At 41.7% G+C, this 20,710-nt stretch overlaps 2 pseudogenes; one reads left to right on the forward strand and one right to left on the reverse strand.

Moving 5' to 3' along the window:
- Positions 1-6,796: 6,796 nt before the first annotated feature.
- Positions 6,797-13,782, reverse strand: LOC136454467 (uncharacterized; annotated as a pseudogene).
- Positions 13,783-17,006: 3,224 nt separating this feature from the next.
- LOC136478371 (pentatricopeptide repeat-containing protein At1g63330-like) lies at positions 17,007-20,237 on the forward strand (annotated as a pseudogene).
- Positions 20,238-20,710: the final 473 nt, after the last annotated feature.

Raw genomic sequence — 20,710 nt, forward strand, 5'->3', positions numbered from 1 at the left:
TGAACTATCCAAACTATCTCAAATAGAAAGTTGACCAAAACAACAATTGTAGATCCTGATGAGTTTAACAAACTTGGTATTCAAAACTTTTCAATTTGAAGTCATTTAGAGTTCATAATACTAGAGTTAAAGTGTTGTTTTTTCATTTGACCAAATTTAACTTGGTCAAACTTGCTCAAATGAGACACTAAATGACCTCAGATGAAAACACTCTGAATACCAAGTTTGATCATCTCAGCAAAATCTACAATTGTTACATAGCTTATTTTCCCATTTGAGAAAGTTTTATCAAATACTAGTCACAAATTCTTGAATCTCATATAGACTTTCTAAAACTATGTCACGCACTTGTGAAATTTGAACTACATTTTGTTCAAACTTTCTCAAATGAAAAAATGTCCTATATAAGGATTGTAGATCTTGATGAGCTGAACAAACTTGGTATTCGAAACTTTTCAATTTGAGACCATCTAGGGTTTCAAAAACTAGTTTGTAGGCATCAAAATTTAAAAATCACAAATTTGAACCATCCAAACTTTCTCAAATAGAAAGTTGACCAAAACAACAATTGTAGATCTTGATGAGTTTAACAAACTTGGTATTCAAAACTTTTCAATTTGAAGTCATTTAGAGTTCATAATACTAGAGTCAAAGTGTTGTTTTTTCATTTGACCAAATTTGACTTGGTCAAACTTGCTCAAATGAGACACTAAATGACCTCAGATGAAAAATCTCTGAATACCAAGTTTGATCATCTCAGCAATATCTACAATTGTTACATAGCTCATTTTCCCATTTGAGAAATTTTTATCAAACACTAGTCACAAATTCTTGAATCTCATATAGACTTTCTAAAACTATGTCACACACTTATGAAATTTGAACTATATTTTGTTCAAACTTTTTCAAATGAAAAAATGGCCTATATAAGGATTGTAAATCTTGATGAGCTGAACAAACTTGATATTCAAAACTTTTGAATTTGAGACAATCTAGGGTTCCGAAAACTAGTTTGTAGGTGTTGAAATTTAAAAATCACAAATTTGAACTGTCCAAACTATCTCAAATAGAAAGTTGACCAAAACAACAATTGTAGATCCTGATGAGTTTAACAAACTTGGTATTCAAAACTTTTCAATTTGAAGTCATTTAGAGTTCATAATACTAGAGTCAAAGTCTTGTTTTTTTTATTTGACCAACTTTGACTTGGTCAAACTTGCTCAAATGAGATACTAAATGACCTCAGATGAAAAATCTCTGAATACCAAGTTTGATTATCTCAGCAAGATCTACAATTGTTACATAACTCATTTTCCCATTTGAGAAAGTTTTATCAAACACTAGTCACAAATTCTTGAATCTCATATAGACTTTCTAAAACTATGTCACACACTTGTGAAATTTGAATTACATTTTATTCAAACTTTCTCAAATGAAAAATTACCTATATAAGGATTGTAGATCTTGAATCCATGACCATGACTCCATAAGACCCATGAAGCCATGAGCTTGGCTATTTCTACTCATGCCGCGAAGATTGGTGCTTGTATGATGTATGATGTATGATGTATGATGTATCTGTATCTTTATCTTATTTGTTGCTTTACTCTTTAGTCTTTCGGCTTAATCTAGATGGATTATGTACTCATAGAGTGGTGTAATGGTTTGCGCACGTATGATATATATATATATATATGCTGCTTTTACTCAATATCCGAATAGATATTTGTATCCGACCTTCTCCGAATCCGATTCATACCGTATTCGATACTCATTATTCGTATCCGTAACCGAGTCAATCCGTATTCGTATATGTATCCGAACGCTATCCGTGTCCGAATCCGAATCCGAACAGAAATATGAAAACAAATATAATATGAGTGATATCCGTTCGTATCCGATCCGTTTTCATCCCTACTCACTTGGTTCAGGATTTGTACCAATATGGAGCATAGAATCATTTCCCATTTATTGTTGATTGATGAATAGACATACAGCTGAGTTCTTGTCTTGAACAGTTGAGCCTGTTTATGTAGCTGCTAATCTCATCCTTTAATAAGATGATCCTGAAATCTCACCCACTCGTAAGATGCTGTTACTGCTAGTACCTTTTTCACTGAACTTGATTGCTTATGTTCTTCTTTCTCTGATTTCCAAATCATACACACTAAAAGATGGATTGTATAGTGTTCAATCAAATGATTGCATGAGAAAGACAAGTATCGGTACCTTTGAAAATCGTATCAGTACCGGTACTTTTCATCACAACACGAAAGTAAAAGAGAGAGAAACGCTTTCGGTCTTGTTATTATTCCCCGTGTTTGTTGGCCGCTTGTGCTGTTCCTTTAGCTTTGTTTATGTAACCTTCTTTAGCCTCTATGCTTATGCTTGGACGACCCAATCAACAGAAACAACCAAAATCATGTCGCCTGCACTGCACGAATTTTTGACAATTTGGCTGCTTCAAGGATGCTTCCTGTTTGGAATAATAGTCGAGGGGCAGCTTTTTCTCTGCATTCACTATTCAGTGTCTCAGTCTCGGTGGTCATCGATTTCAGCTAGTACTATAGCCTACTTTTGTGAGGATTTAGGCGATCAGCCATAAACCTATTCCGCTGGACTTATACAATCGTATACGATCATAGATTATAAGCTAAAATAGTATTTTTTTCTTACACTAAACCAAATAAATCAGACAGCAATAAATAATCTATGATCGTTTTAGCCGAAACGAACATGCCACTAACAGCCTGAATTATTCTTAAAAGAACAACTAAGCCTATTTCGGAGGCCTTTTTGCTCTACTACTACAGAAAGATTCTTTTTAACTCTGGCAGTGGCACACATGACTCCTACCTTCTATTCTATCTATCTACGGATTTTTTTTGGCAAATACTTGCATTTATTTCTGAGGCATAGAATGAACAACTAAACACGGACTACAATTTGATGAGTTGATGAGCAAGACATATAATTGTTGTACCTTTTTTAGATGAATAGTTGGTGTACTTGAAACCAAGGAATAGTGGACTGAATGATGAGAATGATACCGCGTCCGGTCACGTCAGGAGGAGAGGAGCTCCTACGTAGTTTTCCATTAGGATAAACTGAATCCGGCAGCTTAGCAATTTGCCAATAGTTGTCCCACGCCTGATCAAAATCTAAACAAAAGAGTATATTATATGTGATATATCTCAAGAAAAGAATATGGACAAAGAAATGCACTGAGATATAAATACTATCTGGGCCCCGTTCGCTGATCTGAACTTTGGCTGAAACTGGCTGAAAAACACTGTTCCGGTTGAATTGTTGTGAGAGAAAAATACTGTTCTGGCTGAAAAAACAAGCCGAACAAGCCAAATTTAAGACAAGCGAACGGGGCTGTCTGTTGGTGCAGGAGTATACTAATGATAGGCCTGCACTGCATCTTTTGTTTTCAGATCTCTAATCGCATTCAGATGGTGGTCAGTTCATCTCACTATATTGCCATGTAAGGTGGTGGGTCAACCATCCTCCATAACCCCTATCTTAATCCGTCATTTCTTTTCTCTTGACCAGTGGGATTTCGTTCGTAATCTCCTCCTCATCACAGCATGATTATTTGCACTTCCCAAACTGCAGCGCGAGACCTTCACATCACACCCCGGCACAGAACCGTTTGCATCAGATCCTGACGTGACCTGCGACTTGCTGCTGTTCATTGCAGCAGCGGCACAATCTGGTGGCACGTCGGGTTCGTTGAGTCGCCCATTGGCCGTTGGTGAGATATTGCTCTCGTTTTCGATCATCTCACACTCATGCATGTGTGTGATCATCCATCCTCTTGTGTCGCTTTGAACATGTAATTTGAAGTTACTTTAATAAGATAATAACGTGGTTTTAGTGCATCTTTGTCATGGTACAGTAGGGATTTAAGCATCATTTGTTCAAACATCGGTTTCTCTGGTTGTTCAGGAACTATTTGGAAAGCAACACAAATTCCGCTGCAACTTCCAACGAGCCGGTGGTACCATGTCCTTTTTTTTTCTCTGTACAAGTTTGTCCTAACAAAATTCCTCGAAATATATTCTTGTGTTTCATGACCTTTATATGTTTTTCTTGAACACGGTGACAGGAGCTCTGTCTTTCAATCTTGTATGTTTCTTGTCCTCCATGGATCATTTGTGTTTGCTAGTTGTTGCCGCTGATGGTGATGGACACGGCTGCTCTATTTTAATTTTTTTTTGAGGAAAATAATGGCGGCTGCTCTAATTCCCAAACAGTTCTTATTTCTCAGCATGCATGAATGCATCATCCGAAGAGTATTTGACACGATCACTTCATCTAATTGGTCCCTGTTCTTATTGCTTATTATGATGACGTCTTAGTCACTGCCTCTCCCTGTGTCGGCTGCGTGTGTTGACCAAATAATACTTTTGAGTTATGCAAGGGGATCTATACCATTATACGCTTGTTATATTGGAGATTATTTCAACACGAATGTTGGGTTGGGTGATGTGTCATACATACATGTAATTAATTAATTAATAATAATCTGGTTGGCTTCTGTTGAGTTTTTTTTAGTAGAGAAACTCGGCAGGCGATTACCGGTCTGAACTTCGATGCCAAGGTCCAAACACATAAGATTTGTGAGCAAGAGAGATAAGAACAGAAAAACAATGGCGGCTAAATTACATTCTCAAACAACACCGTCCGATTAGGAACGAGTGTGCCAACAGTCGTGGTTTTCGCACGGTGCGACCAGTGGAGTGACGGGGGAGAGGAAAGACCCCCATTTGTACTGGATTTTTTAATTTAACTATTATATATATATATATATATATATATATATATATATATATATATATATATATATATATATATATATATATATATATATATATATATATATAAACGCATTTCTGGCTCCGCCACTGGTGCGATTAAAGCTAGGGCTTGCAATTCTGATGATTTTACCAGCGTGTCATCTTGATTGTTGAAGGTCATTGTCAAGCTATTCTTAGAACGAAATACAATGTACTCCATCCAAAGAATGCAATTTTCACGTATCAAGAAGCTAGCACACCATAAAAATAAAAAGACGTATGTACCCTTGTTTTTTTATTCTTCACAAAAGTAAATGATTACACCTATAAACTCTATAGTTTGTTGCATCATACAATACATCTGTAGAGTACACATTTTTAGGATACCACACGTACTTATGAAGCTAGAATTGCATTCTTTTTCGAATAACACATGAATCCTAGAATTACATCCTTTCTAGGATGGAGGGACTACGTCCTATACTTTTCTCGTATTCTCATCTAGATCCATGAACTAATCATATAGGTCTTTTAACTTTTCAGGTAGTCCATTCAAATTCTAAATTCAGGTCTACGATTGAATCTAGAGTGAATTTAGAATAAACCACTTGAAAAGTTGAAGGACTCCGATAATCATTTTAATAATTCATGAACCTACCGTGCATTTCACTCCGGTTTTTAAAATCATAGTAGGGACATAGATGCTAAGTTTGCTAACATACATGCAAACATGCTTAGCTCGGCACCTCTAAAAGATTGGACCAACAAATCTCAAGATTGACGAAGAAGTCAGTACAAACATCCTGCTGATATCGTTGACAATATCATTTTTGGTAAATGAGAAGTAAGATCCCAACTTAATGCCACTAGTTAGCCTCAGAGAGTAGGGTTAGTTAGGAAAATCCCTAAGCTTGACAAATCCTAACTAAGCTCCGCCACTAGCTAGCTTAGTTAGGAAAATCCCTAAGCTTGACAAATCCTTAGTAGAGTGCTTAATTTCATTGCTTTAAGTGCTAACAAAATACTAATCCGGCTCCTCTGCTTCCATTTCATATCACATTGGCCCGGTCTTTTCACCACTGTGGGACTTGAAAACCTACAGTCAGGAAGCGACTGTCTTCTGTTCAGTACTACTCCGTACTCCCTCCGTCCCAGAATATCTGTCGTTCTCGTTTCCCGATAAACAACTTTAACAAAATATATATTAAAAAATATTATTATTTATGGTACATAATTAGTATCATCGGAAAGATCTTTGAATCTAGTTTTTTAATAAATTTATTTGGAGATACAAATGTTACTAGTATTTTCTACAAATCGAGTCAAACTTGTGGCACGAAAACCAAAAACGACAATTAAATCGGGATAGAGGGAATAATTGTTAATTTACGAAGTGTGTACACAGTGCGACGTGCAATGTGTAGATGTGCAAATAGACAGTGAGACGACAGGCGACGTCTGCTCTGCTCTTGCGTCACCACGAAGACTAACGAATGCCACTTGCGCAGTCTGCTAAAAAAAATGCCACTTGCGCAGAGACGACGTGATCTTCTATTCTCGATCGGCGTCGTTACTAGGAGCTGAGAACCTAGAGCCAAAGTCATGGAGAGAGATTTGTGTGACGTACTGACGTGTGCCTCTGCACAACCACTGCGTGTTTGCGTGTATGCTCACCAACTGCACCAAGCAAGCGAGATCCAGTTTACCCTTGGTCACGCACGCGTACCGTGTCAGCTCAGATGCGACGCGGTACACACTACGTACTCTGTTTTGTTTTGTTTCTTGCTCACGTCATTACTAGTAACAAACCTTTTTTTTCTGCCCCTGATCGAAAAGCTAGATCAATGATGCGGCGATCTTTAAGATACATGAAACAAATGAGGATAGCACTGATAGCAACCGATATATTCATGGTCTTTCTGCTGATCTTATGAAACATATCTACAGAAGGTTAATACTAATGATCACATTATGCAATTAGGCTTGTTCCATGTTGCTACACATATGTAGCCTAAGATGCACAGCAAGTGCGCTATACTTCCTCTGTTCTAAATTATAAGTCGCTTTGATTTTTTTCTTGGATGTACTGAAACAATCAAAGCGACTTGTAATTTGAAACGGAGAGAGTATTAATTTTCCCTGGAGTCACTTAAACCTAAATATAGCCTACCATGCATCCCAGGCATGCAACAGACAGGCAAAGCCAAAGAAACAATCCTAAATCCATGTAGCACGAGGTCCGTGCCCCAGCTGAAATACTCTGGGAGGGGGAGCTGATCGACGTAGAACAGAAACATGCATATATTTTACCAGTTCAGCGAATTCTTGGATTGTAGGAGTTTTGCATTGTATGCACTTTCCAGTTCCTCCTGCAAAATTAAATGGCAGAAAATGATTCAGACTTATGCCCGAGGATGTCAGAATAATGAGATAGAAAAGAGTTAATTCCTAGTAAGAGAATGCTCAAGGGCAAGATTAAATGGTTTCAACCACAAGATCGCATGATATCAAGGACCTGAGAAGAGCTTAGCTGAAAGTAAGCAAGAATCCTAACAGAAACAATCATGTGTGCCTAAGCTTCTGCATGGTTTCAAAGAAGAAAAAAAGTTTCTGTGTCGGTCGAATATTTTTTTGTTCACAGAGTCATAGATGCATATGGATTGCGGCATTGCCAGAAATATGAAATAGGAAATAGAGTCCACACCTTGCAATCTGAAACTCAGAATAGGATTGTGAAAACATGGCATATTAGCCTATTGCCTTAGTCTATTAGGCAAGGCTGCATCGTACTAGAATTGGGAAATCACGAAATAATATGTTTTCACACAAATTGCGGAAGGTGCATGGCTATAAACACTTTATTTTCAGAATCCGTCTGAAAACCAGCAGCATTGAGCTCTCTGAAAAGCTGCAAGTGTACTTGTTTTAGCAAATCAGCATGGTACCATGATGCTTGGAAGAATATGAAATGACAGTGTCTTAATTCATGCTAGGTTCTATGGACCGACCATACCTGTGATAGCGTTGGAACGGTTGCAGGATCAAATTCATCACAGTTATTGGGATCAATTGGAACACAAACACAACCTGGAAAAAGAAACAACAATAAATTGTCAGCAAAAGGGTGCACTGTGTGACAAAAAAAAAATCCTGCAGCTGTTAGAATAATTCAGCTGACTCATCAGAATAAACTAAATGAAAAGGTTAAGGATTTTAAGTGAATGTATATGTTCTGGAGTCTAGAGGTTACAAAAGGACATGCCATGCATATGTATAATCCTCTCTTGAACATAAGAGCATGCCACCTTATTATCACATTACAAACTAACACAGGAAGTCGGGAATTGAATGCATTATGACTCTTACCTGTTTTTGGATGTATACAAAAGGGAGCTTTTAGTAAATGATTCATGTGCTTTGATACCTGGCATGGGTATAAAGTTGATTAGGAGTGAAAACCATCTTGGACATTACTATTGCAAACTCATACAACTGATGAATTCTCTTTTACCTCCATGTCAAGTCTAGGATATGTGTATGAGAAGACAATCTCTTCCACACATCTACGAAGCCCCTGAGCCTGAAACATAGAACAATTAGCACTAGTGTTTAACATAATAAGATGAACCAGCAGATATGACTGTAATTGAGAAATCGGAATATTACACAATCAAAAGAAATAAACATTGGTTGATAAACAGGCAAATGTCCAAAAAGTAAATAGGAACGCAGGAGATTAAACACAGAAAAAAGTAATTAGGAGATTAAACAAACCTTGTGCTTTCCAGACTGTAAAGTCGTCTTCAATTGATCCCATCTGGTTGCATTGACATCTTCCTTTGAAAGAGAAGATCGCCTATTTCCCTGCCACTTGTCATGGAGCTCACTAGCAACATCTAGAAATGAAATCCAATTCAGAATGATGGCGAACATATCTATGCCATGTTAAACAAGGGATGGTAGATTTCATCTATGTTAGAGTACCGTTCATTTTTCATGGTGCCTTTTCTTTCATCAGGGATAAGATCAAGAATCTTCTAGCATCTCTCCACTGATGCAAAGAGTTGTTGGTTAAGGAGCAACTTATCATTAAAGAAGCTTCTAAGAACATCTGTGTATGACCGCCTGCAGGAGCATGATAAATTACATATACATAATAACAAATTTAGCTCTTCCATTGTGTGTACTGTGTTGGTAGATCAAACAAACTGATGAGACAGTTAAGACATACGCAAGGAAAGGATGGAGGACAGTTCTAGCCAAGGATACTTTAGTGCATTTTCACCACCCTGAGATAGAATCATAGGGTTAAATAGATTTCTGGAGGGGCAAGAAACAGAATCAAGAGTAACGCATGATGAAGTGCCACCTTGTAGACTCGAAAGTAGTCGGCAATCGCAGCCCTTTGTTCATTGCTGAGCCTAACAGGAGAACACATGTGTTTTAAGATCAACAAACATAGGAAACAAATAGAAGTTAATTCGGGCATACTTTCTTGCTCTGCTATCACAGACCCAGCAATGGACACCACGACTCCCACTGTATACCCAGAGTATGTGATTGAAACCAAAATCATCTGGAAACAATGATTTTAATTATAATAAGCACACAAATGCACACTTCAGCGGAAGTCAGTAACCAACTGCATTGTGTGGATAAATATGCAAAAGTGACTAGTCCATGTTATGATTTATTGCGTAAAAAAATGACATGCCTCTAAGCGAAGTATCCAAAATTTTGATAGCAATTGTCATTAACGGCCAGCAATCTAAGCAGACATTAGTTCCAGAGCAGCAGTAGCGAACATCATCATAATCAGATATATCCTGGGAAAAATAAAAATGTTGACAGCTTGCTACAGTGCACAACTGCACATGCACGCAAGAATACAGCTTGTACAAATATAAAGGGTAAAGGGAAAGAAAGAAATGAAAATGTAAGTTTCTTACAATGTCAAAAATTAGTTCCCTTTCCACTGGTACAAAGACATTATTGCCAGATTGGGCGTAAGCATGATGCTTTGAAGGCTATAGAAAAGAAAACATGATTCATCAGGTAGTTGCAAAAAGAGTGTAATGCAGAAAATTAGAATCAAACACACAAAAGAAATGATGTGTTTAGCAATGCTGCACCATACATCTACACTGTAGACATGTCCAATATCAATCTTGAAAGGGCACTTCTCCTTAATAGAACTCTCCAATTCAGTAGCATTATCAAAAGATTGGAAGCGCAGGTAGATGTCATCCTCCAGTGTAAGTGAAAACTCCCGACGTCCAACATATGACTGATCGCATCCAGGGTGCTTTCCATCTATAGAAAAGAAAATTTGGTCAATCAAGACACAGCAAGAGTGCAAGGCTAACTCCTATAATTGACGAATCAGGATGTGAGCATGAACCATTTCCATAGCAAAGCCATTTGAAGAAATCACCATAGGGGAATCATAATGCAGGTTGTCATCACAAACAGAAGCAAAAATCAAAGACTAACCAGTCTCCTTACATAGTAGAGCAGGTTTTAAAATGCAAAGCCTCAGTTAGGTAAAGAGCATGCCTTACACCAGATGATTAGCAAAATGTGTTACCCTTGAAAAAGAAAAAGGAGTATGAAAATAAGATATACTAAAGTTCTCAAGAAAATGGGAGAGGAAACTCTTCCAGCGAGCAAATGATAGCCAATTGTTTCCTCATCTGTTAGATATCTCCATCACATAGAACCAAAAAAAAAAAACTCAACCCTAAGGGAACAGCCTCCAAGAGACATTATGATTAAGATGAAGCCTCAACCACACGGGCTGAGGAAAAAAAACAAACCCCAGCTTCACCCTATAGAGCTGCAATGTAACCTGGGTCGGCCACAACCTTCCGGGCTGGCAACCACTGCAACTACCCCTTGGGAGGAGGGCCCAAACCAACCGCAAGCGCCACAGGCCAGCCCCCTGCCACTATATTTTGGGTTGCTAGCAAGGGGATTTCTTTTGTTGCCACCAGATTTGAAACCTGGCCGATGTCTCCCTAAACTGGAAAGCTTACCGCTACACTACAAGAGTGTTGGTCACATACAAAAAAAATCAACCATAGCATTCATTAAAAAAACACAGCCCCTAAACTGCGATGCAAGACCTCAACTTTGTGCAGAATCGATGATAACTACAGAAAACATATAGTTATGGACAGACAAGAGGTGTCAGTCCTGTTTGAATTCATTTTCTCCATTCCATACCATTATAAGGGAACGAATCAGTTTACCATAGTAGATTCAGAGATAGTCAGCGCTGAACCCCTCTGGTACAGCAGTGAGGGCTTCTAGCTGTTGCTGCTTCTGGCTGTCAATCTCCATAGAATCAACCGGCTCATTGTCCCTACCCATCCTCAGATAAAAAACAACCTGTACCAAATGAAACAAAGGAATCCAAATTAGACCCAAAAAAGGCATGGACTGCATTTGCAGGAAAAAAAAAAAGAAATTAAACCGAAAGAAGGCACGACATGCAGGATTTTTTCTTTTTGACAAACGAGAAATGGAGGCCATGCTGTACTAGGTTGGAGACAGTGGTGGAGTTCGCGCAGGACCCTACGAATCCAATCAGGGTTGGATCCAGTATATGGCGATAGTTTTTGCAGAAAAATCAAAGCTAGTGGACATAATACATGTATATACTTGTAACTGGGTCAGATCCGAATACAAATAGCTTGTATTAGGGTTCTGGGAGCTTGGTTTCACACAGCAGGCAAGGGAAGGGGGAAGGGCCATTCGTCATTGGCGGACCTAGGATGCCAGACCAAAATTTACACATGCGATTCAGTAAGCAATCGTGCCCCACAATTTGGTATACAAAAACTAAGTAACACAGTGATAAGTCTTAGATATGACAATTAAGTTCGAAACTTGCATCGATTAGAATGTCTCCATCCCTCTTCATAATTCACAAATCCTCGAACCTAAGTACATAATGCATGAGTAATCAACCAATAAATCCCTAATTTATAGTGACTACATCTATAGGCTAGATCAGTTGAACTAATTTGGGGACAAATTGATATACTGAAATACTGAATAATAATAAATAGGTCAGGGTTTATATGTACCTTAAGTACATGAGAGAGTTGGGGGGCCACTCCAGTACTCCACCTCCACGCTGCACGGCATAACGGGAAGAGAGTAAGAGACAAGACAGAGAGGGTCGCCGACTCGCCGGCGCCCCTCTACAGCGACCTGCAACATCAAATCGGAGCGGTAGAGGTTAGGGTTAGGGATTGGGGTGACTTTCAAGATGCAAGGAGGAACAGGAGGGAGGGCCGGAGGGGGAACAGGCATTCCTCACCAGGGCAGCAGGAGGATCTTCAAGGGGCCGCTTTGAATGCAGGCGGCGGCGCAAGCAGGGGGAATGGTGCTGTGGTGGCAGCGGCTGCTGATGCAGAGGGAGAAGAGGTAGGAGAATGGCGGGAAAAGATGTCCGTTTTGGGCATGTTGGACACCGGTAGTCCAATAACTAGGGCATGCTATACACACAACTAGTTATTACTAGTTGAGCTAAAAATTAATTACAGTTAGCTAATAATTAGTAGAAGACTTGGCTAAAATTTAGCTCACTTATTAACCCTCTTATTTAGATATACTACTAGAATTCATTTGAGCTAAAATTAGCTAGCTAACGATTAGCCCATAGTATGAAACATGTCCTTCCTCCACTCAATCAAACATAGTGGGCTAGATCACAAGCGTGTGCTCTGAAGACCATTACGTGATTTTCTTGAGGTCACAAGTGGGGCTCATGATGTGTTGATATCATGTACCACCCTATGTTCTAAATTATAGGTCGTTTTAAATTTTCTAGGTGCATAGCTTTTACTGTATATATCTAGATATACGATGTGTCTATATACATAATAAATGTTGTGTATTTAGAAAAGCTAAAACGACCTATAAATTAAAACAGTGGGAGAATGTTGGTTCTGATGATGCATCCCTGGTAACTATCTTCATCAAAGATGTAAATATATGTATCCGCACTAATAATGACATACACCATGTACCTGAGGAGTGAGCTACGTCTATGACAACACTTATTTTAGAAACACCAAAAGTTGACGAAACGACGATGAAGATAAGGAATTAAGGACCAATATCAGGGACACGCGTAGGTAGCCCATGTCTAAGTTGACACCAGTGATGAAACTATGATGAAGATAAGGAATTAAGGACCAATAATGTCTTTTTGGTGCTATTTTGGTACAATGCATCCTTCCCTTTCCTGCTTCGAACTTTCAATCCATAGCAAGACATGTCACGCGACATTAGTCATAGCCTAACCATGCACGGGATCGCTACTAGAGAAGCAAGCATTTTGTGATTTTGTGGTGCTAATAGTAACTAGTATAGTGAGGGATGCACATATAAACAACCAAACACGATAGAGACCGATAGAGACGGAGGTACTATCAATGTAGAACAAGGCCTGCTTAATCATGCATGCGATCGACCATGACCATGGCCTGCTGCCCCCACACATTGTTCTTTGTTTCTGACAAACAATGGCTAGCGGCGACCACGGCAGCTGAAGGCCTGTAGTACCACAATCATCATGGTACATACAAAATCTAGTTTCCCAGGATGCAACACTGAGGTATATTTTCTATCATCTTGGCGGGAAATGAAGGCCTAAATGGACAACAATTAAATATCAAACAAACTGCAAACATTGTATTTAAAATTCATATCGCAGTTCTCATCAGCTAATACATGTGCTAATCCAGCAGACAAGAGCTTAAGCATCAAAACACACCATATTCATAAATTAATTAAAGCACTATTCTTTCAATTTCTTATGCACGGAAAAGTCTCAGGGCATTAAGCCAGTACAAAGTAACTTGGACTTCCACCGTATTACTGCCACCATACTTCTAACCTTATTCAGTACATCAACACTGTCCCGCAGTATGACTGCACCCTCTGGACGCAAAATCCTATCCATCTCCAGAAGAATGTGTCTGCATCACGCCTACCTATTTTGACACAAACATATTAACAGAAAATATGATTTGCCTCTGCATTACCAACACAGGAGAAAGAATAGAGGACACTTGCTTGTTCTGATATAAACAGCCCGCGTCTTCATCCCGAATCCACGCTCAGGCTACTGCAAATCATCAGACCAGCAGGTCCCAAATAATCCCGAGTGACAAATGAAAGCCATTCATGCCAATGTGCACAATCTCAAGCTGGGGCCACTACTGAAACATATCACACTTGCATGCAATGCAATAAAGCAGAATTCAGCAACCAGGACAGACAATAAGCACGACAACACAACTAATAGATCGAACCAGCAACGCTTAAAAAGATGGTTTAACGACATCCTACTGTTTGAAAAGGGAAAAATATAAAAAAAAAACATATAGCTGTCATATACAAATGTAGTCATGCTCTCAAATCTCAAGGCAACAATGGTGCAACGGCATGTGTTTGTTTCACCTGGTCCAGTCTAGCCCGGTTCAACTGAGATTGTGTTTAGTTCGTAGCCCAAATGGATATGGCAACTCTACACTGACATTCGGTAGGCTTACCACCCCCACTCTGAACTTTCTATCTTTGTTGACATTTTATCGAACACCCCAGTGCCCTACTCTACCGCGGCCATGGCCGCCACCGAGCTTGAGGCCCGCGCCACCCCGACCGCGGCGTCGCTGCCGGCGCTCGCCCTCGTCGTCCTCCTCGCCACGGCGCGCCGCCCGTGCTCCTTCCTCGACGCGTACCGCTCCGGTGTCTCCCTGCCTGTTTCCCCGTCCGGACCCTCGCACCCCCGCGCCCCGGGCGCCGCCGCCGCTGTCCGAGCGGGCGGAGGCGGCGCCGCGTACAGCATCTGCTCCGGCTGCGCTCGCCACGTCCGCCACTGTCGAGGCGTCCGCCGTCACGGGCGCGTCCGCCACTGCTCGAGCCCGCGACCGCGCACGCCAGCACGCGAGTCCGCGACGGGGCGAGCGCGGCTGCTCGAGCCCGCGACCGCGGCCGGCGACGACGGCTCCTCTCCCTCGAGGCGTAGGTGGAGGCGGAGGCGTCGGACCCGCGGCGGCTCCTCTCCCCTCGTGACTGCTTGGCTGCAGGTGGAGCCGGAGGCATTGGACCCGCGGCGACGCCATGGACTCCCCATCGCGGTCGTGGAGGAGCCGAGGCGCGCGCGGTGAAGGAAAGCGGCGGAGGTGAGCACTCGGAACCTCGGGCGGTGATTCCATCCTGCCGGAGCGCTTCAGCGAGCCGCGTGAGCGCCGCACGAAGCCAGGCCGCGGAGAAATGGAGGGGGAAGTCGTTTCGCCAGAGGCAGGAGAGAGAGGGATTTTTGCACCGGATGGGCCAGGCTCGCGAGCAGGCCAGATGCATCAAACACACGCTTTGCAGCTGGGGGCGCAGTCGGGCCGTCGGGCCAGCCAAACACGCCCTAAGTGAAAGGTGTGGGCAGATTGAATCTCGTTCTTTTATTTGAAAGGTTACTTTTTAGTGGGTGTATTTTTTTTTTGTGTACTTAGAAGAGTTCATGACTGTGGTGGGTATTTTTTGGTGTGGCTGAAGAGAAGTTTACATCGATGCATTATATGTGGTAGAGATGAGTAGCATGTACGAAACAAAGAGAGGTTGTACCATGACAGTTCGTCGCTCTCGTTGTGTCAGCATTGTATACAACATGCTAGAATTCAACATAGGCCAAGTCATTCATGGAATTAAGGGCTTGCTTGATAGGGCTTCAAATTATCCTGAATACATTTAATATCTGAATTCTCCTTGGAAACATTACTCTGGCGAATCTCAGTCACATTATTTTAAAACGTTTGGAAAGAGTTATAAATTCGGACTCTCAAAGAAAAAGGAGAAGCAAATAAAAAAACAGGAGAAACACTCTTTCGAGTGATTCTTCCCTTTGGCGTTAAAAATGACAATAGTTTCAGATGATTTTTGGTGAAACGTTTTACATTTTAACATGTTCGCCAGAGATTCACGTTGAGGGCATGTTTGGAACGGAGGAATACAAAACAGATGAATAGAGAAAAACGTAGGAATAGAAAAAGGAATAGAGGTTAAAAACACAGGATTGGAAAAACACATGAACTCTATAGGAAGCGGTGTTTGGAACACAGGACACATGGCTAGCAGGCACGGAGCCAGCGGTGGGCTAGGGGGGCTCCAGCCCCCCCTACCGCTCGCGAGCAAGCGAAGCCCCGTAGAGCCGCCGTCTGAAATTTCAGCTGTAGATGTACAGGTAGGAGAGGTTGAGATTTGCTGAACCTTTTTTCTTGTTAATTGCCGTTGTTTAGCCCCTCCTAAATTTTTTCCTACCTTCGTCCCTAATGGCTAGCATAGGAATTTATGCGTCTAGCTGGAAACTCAATGGCTTAAGCTAAGCATAACAGTAAACGCAACTCCTTTCGTTTTATAAAAAAAGCTACAAATAAGTTGAAGCATCATGGATGGTCCACGTGCCAAGATTTTATCCTTGCTCCTACTACGGTTGCTGTGGTTCACTTGAGCACTTTGGCCTTTTCTATCTGTTGCACTGCTTAGCGTTATCTTTTCTTTTCCTCTTCCTCGATTGCTCTGCTAATGCAGTCTGTCGTCAGGTTGCCAGGATATTACGTTCTGATGACACCTGCCACAAAAGACAGCGAGCGCTCATTGGCAGTGTTCGGCTAGCCAGAATCGGCTTGCTGGTTGGTTACAGTTTCCAGCCGGAGCAGTGTTTTTCTCTCACAAAATTTCAGTATAAACAGTAAAGATTTAAGTCCGGCCGAACACTGCCAATGGCAAAGGAAAAAAATACAAGGGGTTACGGTGGATGTTTTTATTCCTATGAAATCGGCATCCAGCTACATGAATCTAAAGGAAAGGGAAGCAAATTTCCTCCCTTCCAAACACTCAGTTCAGCTTCCTTTCCTCCGTTTTCCCGTTCCTATGATTTTCGTTCACAATCCCTACAATCCAAACCAGACCTGAGAGTGTGAAGTATTTCGGACATTCCAACGTACCTTAAATCCTCCATGTGTGCGTGCGTGTAGCGGTGTCACTGCGCCTAGTAGCACATGCGATGGATCGACGGCCTGAGATGCTCTGATCGGCTGCTCGAGATCACCGCAATCGTCATTCGGCTTCGGCATGCGGTACACGGAAACCGTAGGACTGTAGCCTGTAGGAGCGGTCAGCCGCGGCGGCACACCGAACTACCGAGCCCCGCCTGACTTCCAGGCCGACCCACGTCTCCCAAACAAAACTAGCAACCGTGTATGTGCCGCGCGCGCGACCAAGCGGGTGGGCTCGTTGTGGCCTTGTTGTCTCCTGGGCTGGGCCTCGCCCCGCAACCGCGCCACGCCCAATCGTCAATCGACCTCCTTCCTTTCGCTTCCCGTCCCGTTCCCTACCGGCGGCGCTGGCGAGGCGAGGCGAGGCCGGCGAGCCAAATCGACGCCTCTCTGCTGAGCGCCCGGGCGGCCGCTCCCTCCTTCGGCCGGAGCGCCACTCGGTGCTGCCTCCCATCTTCGCCTCCGTCGGTAAGGAACCCTTCCGAGCAGCCCAGCTCGACCTGATAGATTACTCGTTTAATTTGTTCCTCGTTTTCATTTCAGTAACAAGGGGAATGCACACTGCAGGAGGGCAGAGATTCCAAAATTCAGTACAAACTGACGGACGTACACATTCGAAGCTTGGCATGACGCTGTCAGTGTCCATGTAGCTGCCTCAATGGCGCTGAAGGTTGTATCTCGCATACGGTTTGCGAGACGGCACCTGTTATCAGGCAGAATCACGTACTGTTCGTACGCAGATTCGCCCTCCGTGCGCGCTTCTGCCGATAGAGCAAGTTCTTCTGAGTTTGATTCTGCGATCCGGTCACTCAAGGACAATCTCCGGCCAGAGAGTCTAGCCCGGGTTCTCGATTCCACATCCGACTCGAGCTTGGCTCTTAGGATCTTCAGATGGGTTTCACATCAGAGATATAACATTCACACAGTTGACACCTACAGCTGTATGATCTCCAGGCTTACTGCTGTGGAAAATCGTGATGAGATGGACAGTCTCCTCAGTGAGATGGTCAGGCTGAAGGTGCCTGCATTGGAGCAGGCCCTTAATAAATTAGTTGAGTGCCTGAGCAGTAAGAACCGATTTGATGAAGCTTTGCTGGTAATCCAGCATGCCAGCTCTGTGAAGCTTAAGTCGTCAGCTCAGCTTGCAACGGAGTGCTGCATGGTATGGTCAAGCAAGGAAGGGGATTGCGGTTGTGCATGCTTGCGTACACGGAGATTGTCAAGGGGGGAGTCCTCCCTGACGTGGAGACATTGAATTTGCTGATCGAGGCCTTGTGTGAATCTGGTCGTTTAGACTTGGCACTGATTCAGTTTGACAGGATGAGCAAGAAGAGGTGTACTCCTAATAGTCATACGTTTGAGGTACTGATCACAGCACTTTGCTCCCACAGCAGAGCAGATGAAGCGGTGAGGCTCTTGGACAAGATGCTGCAACTTAGGTGCTCCCCTGATAGCAGCTTCCATGCTCAAGTGATGCCCCTGTTTTACAAGTTCAGTAAAGTCAAGGAGGCAATCATGTTGTATCGAATGATGAAAGAAGATAACATTCAGTTGAGTCTGCAGTTGTACAGTGCCTTGGTTAGATGTTTATGTGAGAATCAACTATTGGATGACGCTACCATAGTGCTCAAAGAGATGATTACATCGGGTCATGCTCCAATGGCAAGTACATATGTGGATATGATAAATTATTACTGTACAAATGCCAAGTTCCGCAATGCTGTGATCTTTCTAGAGGAAAATGATGTCACTGAAACAGAACCATATAATGTGCTGCTGACATGGTTGTGTAGAAATGACAGGCTGCAGGATTCAGTAAGCTATCTTGAGAAATTGCACAGCAGAGGTTTTGTTGATTGTGAGTCATGGAACATTGTTATAACTCAGTTCTGCAATGAAGGAAACATCAGAAGAGCATCTGAGCTCATTGGTAGAATGGTTGTTTCTTCATTTGCACCAGATGAGACTACCTATTCTGCTGTTATATCTTGTTACTGTCGATTAGGATTGTACATAGATGCCTTGAGTATGTTCAGAAGGGTAAGTATTAATAACTTGTCTTTGAATTCGGAATCTTTCTCACAGCTTGTAGAGATTTTGTGTCACACAAAGAGGATCCAAGAAGCTATTGAAGTTTTTAAATATCACTATAAAAGAGGCTGCAGTCTGACAAACAAGTCACTTGATATGCTAATTGAAGGGAGTTGCTTGTCTGGAAAGATCCGTGAAGCAGTCAAATTGCGTACGTTGGCTGTTTGCACAGGCACTTCTTGTACATTCTCCACTTATGGCATAATTATCCAAGCACTGCTCCATTTGAAGAAGGGGAAAGATGTATTGACTCTCTTTGCACAAATGCTGATGGAAGGTTGTCCATTGGATGGGTATGCATACAATATTCTGTTGCGCTCTTTCCTCACCAAGGAGACAATTATTGAGGCTGCTATCTTGTTCAACAGAATGGTTAATCATTCCTTTTTTCCTGACCAAGAGACATTTGAATTTTTAGTCAATGATATGGCTTTGTTTTCTTTTCTCAATATGGTTGCACAAAGTTTACTGAAAGTGATAGATGCAAGTGGAACAGTGAGCCCCAGAATATATAATATTATTATTTATGGACTTATTAAAGAAGGCTTCAAGAGTGAGGCATGCAAGTTTCTAGACCAAATGCTGGAAAAGGGGTGGGTGCCTGATTCAAGGACTCATCGTGTCTTGGTCGGCAGCTCTGGTCTGGTGGAGGCTAGAGAGCTTGTTGAAGCCTACCAGACAGTGGATGGTGACAATGTGACCAACATATTGTTGGAAGGACTAGACTGAGGTCTGAGACATGTTTTTGTGTACTATGATAGGGAAATGATATACCACTGCTGACATTTCAGTGCTGACAGTGTTTCCCGGTAAAGTTCTCATGAAACACTGTCAATAATGAATACTGGTAGAAGAATCTAGAAAAGTAGAAAAACCTGTAGCAGAAAAGATAAGAAGGTTGTACATACTTGAAAGACCTTCAGCAAAGAAGATGAACACGGCAAATTACTTTCTGTATAACATCCTGTGCTTTTCAGACATTATTGTGCCATTTCTGAGGAAAACACATTCTTCGCTTTTCTCGAATAAAAAACACATTCTTTGCTATTAATAATAGTCTATGTGATGACTTGATGAGTTAAATTGTACTTTAGTTCCTTGCCTGAATTCCGTGCTATTATATTTGTGACTATTCTGAAGCCAATGTGGAACTAAACCAACACCACAAAACAAAATCCACCAGCTAGGCCTCTACTATTTGGGGTGTTTAAAATCTAAAACAGTCATACATGATGGTAAGTTACTCCTGAAATAAAAAGGTACTGTGTTTTCTTGACAGGCTTGATATCAGTTGATACTGAACTGATAAAAAGGAGATGGCATAGAAAAACATAAGATTCAGCAAGGCTGAATGTGAAAATGAAGACTGCCACCATAAGTTGAAACCTCTAAGGTCAACTTAGCCTCCAGGTTTGCACCTTTGCACTTATAATTATCCCATCTCATTGATTTATTCCACAATTGCGCATTTTGTTTTTGTTTGGTTCTGTCTGCATTTGTGCCCTCATATTTTTATAGCTTAAGCAAACATGTTATCTTTCAGTACCTTTTCAGCTCAACACGAGATGCCCGATTTCCTGATATATCGCAGAACCACCCATAATCCTCCCTGTTTGCTGCGGCAACTCTGGATGTTTAAAAAACACTGGATGTAAGGCTGCCAATCCTCCTTTGTGAAGCCCACAGCAAAGTCATTACTAGAATCTGAGCATCAGACTTCAGTGCTACGTTAGCTGTGCTTGTGGG

Source organism: Miscanthus floridulus, chromosome 1 (assembly GCF_019320115.1).
Source record: "Miscanthus floridulus cultivar M001 chromosome 1, ASM1932011v1, whole genome shotgun sequence".
Classification (NCBI taxonomy): domain Eukaryota; kingdom Viridiplantae; phylum Streptophyta; class Magnoliopsida; order Poales; family Poaceae; genus Miscanthus; species Miscanthus floridulus.